The 7278-nt window shown below is 43.8% G+C and overlaps 1 pseudogene; it reads left to right on the top strand.

The window, feature by feature from the left end:
• The first annotated feature begins 540 nt into the window (after nucleotides 1-540).
• On the top strand, nucleotides 541-657 carry LOC124723252 (annotated as a pseudogene).
• Nucleotides 658-7278: the final 6621 nt, after the last annotated feature.

A 7278-nucleotide genomic window follows, 5' to 3' on the forward strand; every position in this document is an offset into this window, starting at 1 on the left:
AGCTAGATGCCATGAAAATAGACGTCACACCAGATTAGGACAGTCAGGAGAGTCTACTGTTGCTGAACACTGTCTTGACGCCGGCCGCCGTGTTCTAGCGGTTCTAGGCGCTCAGTCCGGAGCCGCGCGACTGCTACGGTCGCAGGTTCGAATCCTGCCTCGGGCATGGATGTGTGTGATGTCCTTAGGTTGGTTAGGTTTAAGTAGTTCTAAGGTCTACGGGACTGATGACCACAGATGTTAAGTCCCATAGTGCTCAAAGCCATTTGAACCATTTGAACTGTCTTGATACAGAACGTAGCGTGAACTATGGAGAGCCAAAGATCCTTTAGTTGGCCTCCACCTACTGGAACTCCATCATTAAAGGAGTACTCGAAACACGTATAACTAACAATTTGATTAATAGAGACACGGGATTTCAACTTACCAAGGCATAGGAATCAGCATTGGCAGTATTAAGGCATCGTCGGCAGCAGACGAACGAATTCAACAAGTCAACACACACGGAGACACATAAGCTGGGCGTCGACACACTGCCCAGGCAACGGCCTTGCCACAGTGGATACACCGGTCCCCGTGAGATCACCGAAGTTAAGCGCTGTCGGGCGTGGCCAGCACTTGGATGGGTGACCATCCAGCCGCCATGCGCTGTTGCCATTTTTCGAGGTGCACTCAGCCTCGTGATGCCAATTGAGGAGCTACTCGACCGAATAGTAGCGGCTCCAGTCAAAGAAAACCACCATAACGACCGGGAGAGCGGTGTGCTGACCACACGCCCCTCCTATCCGCATCCACAACTTGAGGATGACACGGCAGTCGGATGGTCCCGATGTGCCACTTGTGGCCTGAAGACGGAGTGCGACACACTGCCCACTTTCGCTGGGACGTGATTTGCGGCCGAGCTTTTCCCTCGTCGCGCATGCGAAGACCGTGACCCGCTGAGTGGGGGCTCTAGATGCCGAAGTCTTCTATGATTCGTCTACGATTGCGTTCTGACCCCATCCCCTGATGCCAGAGCATTTCTAGCGAGCCAGCGCGTATATTGGCGGACAACTGCAGGAACACGGCGGTAAGCACCTGAAGATGAGTAGCAGCCGTCTCGCTGAAATACTGTGCAATTTTCACAAAATTATCCGGGGTGACACGGGTGAGCGATTGAAGTAACATTGTAACGTTGTTACTTTAATTTGCTATGAAAGCGGTGCTGCTAGACAATAAAATCGGGTTAAAAGCTGTGAGCTGTCTGAGGAAGTTAACTTTGCATTACTGAGCAACTGTTTCACCAGGTATCCAGTCTAGCTTACCAAATTCCCAACCAGACTAACATTAATTATAATCTTATAATAGTCATACGACAACCGGTAATATATATATATATATATATATATATATATATATATATATATATACATAAGAGAATTTAAATAAAAAGAAATAAATCAGTTTATATTTGGAAATTTATTTTAACATTGATCATTGAAATTTCAGCATATTAAACTTGAGTCATAACTAAGCTGGTACCTTATTTAGGACTGTGAAAATGTGAGTTTGTAATCTTACGGAACACATCAAATATGGAGCCAAGATTGGGAGACTGGATACAACACTGCATTCATAAAATAACACACGAAGAACGTTGAAACATATGCAAGAGGAATTTAACCGCAACCAACCGATTCAATTTTCACCCAAAGAAGTTACGTTCGTAGCGCAATTCTGTCCGTCATGAAATTACCACACACTGGTATACTAAATTCATACTAACTGTCTGTGAAATCTTCCCGAAAAGAATAGCTGAAGGCTACTTTGATGCTTTCACCACATGCTTCACGTGGTCAACTTGGTTTACACAAAGAGTGTAACTCCACAAAAATTTTGATAATTAAAATAAATTACATCGAAACGCAATTTACAAAAGAAAAACCTCGAACTGGTTGCTATCGTCTTACTATTAACCTGATGGGTCAAACAATTGTATAAGCACGTGGTACTGGTCTCACAAAGTACACCCCACGTGGGTTGAACATAAAGAAAAGTTGCTATATTGAAAAATATTGTCAATACGAGACGTTATAATCACACGAGCATTCGCATTTAAGATTGATGATCTTAGTTAGAGTTTCTGATCAACACGTGGTTCCACTTTACTCACAAGTAGTGACAAAGCAACTACCGGAATATATTCTGAACTTCACACGCGAATTACACTGCGTTGCAATTTAAGATAACATTAGATATTTTAGAGCTAAACCTGAAATAAAGGTGACTAAATTTTCAGTTAGGATGAACTTAAGAAATCCATTGTCCTACGGACTTAGCAGACACGCGCTTAGCCGGAGATCTTACCACTTCAGACGCTCGCCGCAGACAGACTGCCGTGGTCCCTTCAAGAGGGTGGCTCACAAATACAAACGGAAGTGGCCAGAGGGGCAGCTTCCTATACCAACGTGACAAGGGACGGACAGGACCATACTAAGAATAGAAACCTCTCTGCTTTTAGAAAGCGTAGCTACCTGTTCCGACGTTAGTCCTACTGTTCTCTAGCAAACAGGCTTGTCTGCTACCCTCAAGCATGCAACTAGAAATACATTTGCTCATTCATCCTCTCACACAGAAGGGAAGGGGGATGACAGTATCTTATCATATACAGTATATAAAAGAAAGCGGATGTAGGTTCCGTATGAGACTGTGTGACATGAATTACATATAAACTGTGCTTTAAAGTGTAGTAGTGTGACAGATAGTTCTTGTTTATGTGTAAAAATATCACGTTCCACTGCTCAGCCTCCTCCCAGATAGTCAGAAACAGCACAGTAAATTTAGAAGAGGAATTTATGCCGTAAATGACAACATATTTAAGAAATTAACGTGAAAGGAATCCAACAGAGACCTTTCAACATTCCCAGATTGTACAGTTTCCCGCCATGTAAGTTATTTTCTGTTGGTTCCGTGGTAAACCATATTCTCTCAGCTAATTATTTTCTTGCCATTACTAATTTCATATGGATAACATTTCTCACATTTTGCGTTTTTGGAAACATCAATTTCACTTGCAACAATAATTCGCAGATTCTAAGCAACGTCACTGTGGAACAAAATTGTTAGCACCTTTCAAGAAAGCTTTAACGATAATGAAAGCAAATTTGATCAACTTTACGCGTACAGAAATGACTGTATTCACGTCTTTTCTCCAGTTATTAATTTAAACAGAGCTACGTGAAATCACATCATTTTGGAGTACATACAGTGTGACCCGAGTGGGCCTGCGTTGCTTCTGTCACTACGGCTACCTCAGCCAAGATATCGAAGGTGGAAATGCTGCAGAACTTGGCCCTGGGCGAACATTACACGCCTCGTATTTCGTCAGGATTGCTTAGTTTTAGTGTTATTATTATTATTTTTATTTATTGGCTTTCGGGTCGTGCCAATTCAGTCATCTCAGTAATGGAAAGACGATACGATAGCGTACTGGAGACGATGTTTTTGTGATTTACGGCGATACGAAAGTAAGGATGATGCAACACCCATTCCTCGAGAGGGGAAAACCTCCGCCCCTACCGGGAATCAAACTCGGGCTCTTTCTACAGGGTGAGTCACCTAACATTACCGCTGGATATATTTCGTAAACCACATCAAATACTGACGAATCGATTCCACAGACCGAACGTGAGGAGAGGGGCTAGTGTAATTGGTTAATACAAACCATAAAAAAATGCACGGAAGTATGTTTTTTAACACAAACCTACGTTTTTTTAAATGGAACCCCGTTAGTTTTGTTAGCACATCTGAACATATAAACAAATAGGTAATCAGTGCCGTTTGTTGCATTGTAAAATGTTAGTTACATCCGGAGATATTGTAAACTGAAGTTAACGCTTGAGTGCCACTCCTCCGCTGTTCGATCGTGTGTATCGGAGAGCACCGATTTACGTAGAAATCCAAAGGGAACGGTGATGGACCTTAGGTACAGAAGAGACTGGAACAGCACATTACGTCCACATGCTAACACCTTTTTATTGGTCTTTTTCACTGACGCACATGTACATTACCATGAGGGGTGAGGTACACGTACACACGTGGTTTCCGTTTTCAATTACGGAGTGGAATAGAGTGTGTCCCGACATGTCAGGCCAATAGATGTTCAATGTGATGGCCATCATTTGCTGCACACAATTGCAATCTCTGGCGTAATGAATGTCGTACACGCCGCAGTACATCTGGTGTAATGTCGCCGCAGGCTGCCACAATACGTTGTTTCATATCCTCTGAGGTTGTAGGCACATCACGGTACACGTTGTCCTTTAACGTACCCCACAGAAAGAAGTCCAGAGATGTAAGATCAGCAGAACGGGCTGGCCAATTTATGCATCCTCCACGTCCTATGAAACGCCCGTCGAATATCCTGTCAAGGGTCAGCCTAGTGTTAATTGCGGAATGTGCAGGTGCACCATCATGCTGATACCACATACGTCGGCGCGTTTCCAGTGGGACATTTTCGAGCAACGTTGGCAGATCATTCTGTAGAAACGCGATGTATGTTGCAGCTGTTTGGGCCCCTGCAATGAAGTGTTTGTTACAACACGCAACTGAACGTCGGAGGTTTCAAGCGACAACTTTAGGTTACAATATCTCCGGATGTAATTAACATTTTACAATGCAACAAACGGCACTGATTACCTATTTGTTTATATGTTCAGATGTGCTAACAAAACTAACGTGGTTCCATTTATAAAAACGTAGGTTTGTGTTAAAAAATATACTTCCGTGCATTTTTGTATGGTTCGTATTAAACAATTACACTAGCCCCTCTCCTCACGTTCGGTCTGTGGAGTCGGTTCGTCAGTATTTGATGTGGTTTACGAAACATATCCAGCGGTAACGTTAGGTGACTCACCCTGTATATGCAGTTTGCCGCGCTGTCCGTGCAGCTATTGAGGCGGACAGGGTTTCCGACAGGGGAAACGCTTCGTCCCAGCCACCTCAGACTTAGTGGTAAGATGGCTCAGAGGATAACACTTCAAAAACTGAAGACTGATCAAGCATGAAAACGGGAAGGGTGTATTCAACTGTGAAAAAAGATGCAAAACCGAAACAGTGAACAGTCCAATCTCAAGATGTGCAACATCGAGCGAATTCGAAGAGGCATGGCGTCGTGGTTGTGGGGTCGTGGTGTTGGACTGCGAAGGGGGAGATCCACCTTTAAGTCACTCTCGTGACCCATCTTTTTTTCACAAAATTATGAACTGTTCGTCCAGTCATTGACGTGTCTGTTCGCTGTATTTAAATTTGTGTCTGAGTCGTGGTATAACGTCCGTTTGTAACAGGAAGGGACCTATAGACGTACGTACCTCTTATTTGTGCTACACAAGTACCACGCGTTATGACTCTTGCGTCCCGTTTTCGCTTTGTTGACTCATGAATTCCTTTCTTGTAACATAGTTCACACCCGTTTATTTTTTGTGTTCATTTCTGCGAGAGGTCTACATGGCATCTCGTCTGCTCTCGCTATTCATCACATTATGCTTATCCATTACAGATATTTTAGAACCGTTCCTGTTAATTGAATATAAATAAGTTATATAAAAGCCCGCATCTCGTTGTCGTGCGGTAGCGTTCTCGCTTCCCACGCCCGGGTTCCCGGGTTCGATTCCCGGCGGGGTCAGGGATTTTCTCTGCCTCGTGATGGCTGGGTGTTGTGTGCTGTCCTTAGGTTAGTTAGGTTTAAGTAGTTCTAAGTTCTAGGGGACTGATGACCATAGATGTTAAGTCCTATAGTGCTCAGAGCCATTTAAATTATATAAAACTGCAACCAGTCACTTTCTTGAATAATTATGTTTTATTCCATGATCCGGTTTTCGAACCTTTCCAGGTTCATCTTCAGATGGTTTCTGGAAGTTACATCATTGCACGGTGTGGGATCCTTACCATATAGGACTGACGGAGTGCATCGAAAAAGTTCAAAGGAAGGCAGCACGTTTCGTATTATCGCGAAATATGGGAGAGAGTGTCACAGACATTACACAGGATTTGACTGCAAACCGTTAAAAGAAAGGCGTTTTTTGTTGCGACGGAATCTTCTCACGAAATTCCAATCACCAACTTTCTCCCCCGAATGCGAAAATATCTTGTTGACACCGACCTACATATGGAGGAACGATCACCACGATAAAATAAGGGAAATCAGAGCTCGTACGGAAAGATGTAGGTGTTTATACTTTACGCGCGCTATACGAGATTGGAATAATAGAGAATTGTGAAGGTGGTTCGATTAACCCTGCCAGGCACTTAAATGTGATTTACAGAGTATCCATGTTGATGTAGATGCAGATATTTCTAGCATAATGCTGGGTGCTGCCCTGCGACAGTATGGGCAGCTTTTTTCATTAGTGTCTATCTGTCTGCCTCCACTTCGATGTCCAGTTGTCATATCACTACACACACTTTCACACGAACTATGTTAATTTACAATCTGACAGAGAGACTTTGCCAGCATGCGGCATGCGCTTTTGAAAAGCGACAGTTGTATGCTTTAGTCCGCCGCGCTATCCATGCAGATCATCTGCCTCTATCGTGATGTGTGCTGGCAGAAATACTAAACACAGCTATGTGGATTTAATTGGAGACGTTTACTGGCGGATCTGGATTGACTGTTTTCACTGCTACACATGTAAAACCAGTCTAAATAGGGGTCACCAGCATCGAGAGATGGGGTTAAACTTCTCACAACTCCAAAGTCATTAATTAAAAACCCTGTAACTGCCTAACTGCCAACAGCCTTGTCGCAGTGGTAACACTGGTTCCCGTCAGATCACTGAGGTTAAGGAATGTCGAGCTTCGCTAACGCTTGATGGATGACCGTTTGGGTTTGCCGAGCACTGTTACCAAGTCGGGTGCCTTCAGCCCTCGTGAGAACAATTGAGGAGCCACTTGATTGAGAAGTAGTGGCTCCGGTCACAAAAGCTAATAAGACCCGGAAGAGTGCTGTGCTGACCAAATACCTCTCAATATCAGCATCAGTGACGCCTGTCGACTGAAAATGACATGGCCTTTGGGGTTTCCGAGGCCTGTTTGGACGAAGTTTAAGTTTTCTTGCTACCTAATTATTGCGAGGTAAGATTCCGAGATCCGATCACTGCACTGGAATATGTCTGTCCCTTTAATCCAACACCACCTCCAGCTCTGAAATGGCTCTATACACTCTTCCGATACCTCTGCTCTTACCATAAATGTCCGTGTCCACTAATCCACAACACTCGGCGCGAAAAACTGGAAAGTGCC

This window comes from Schistocerca piceifrons, chromosome X (genome assembly GCF_021461385.2).
Source record: "Schistocerca piceifrons isolate TAMUIC-IGC-003096 chromosome X, iqSchPice1.1, whole genome shotgun sequence".
In the NCBI taxonomy this organism is placed as follows: Eukaryota; Metazoa; Arthropoda; class Insecta; order Orthoptera; family Acrididae; genus Schistocerca; species Schistocerca piceifrons.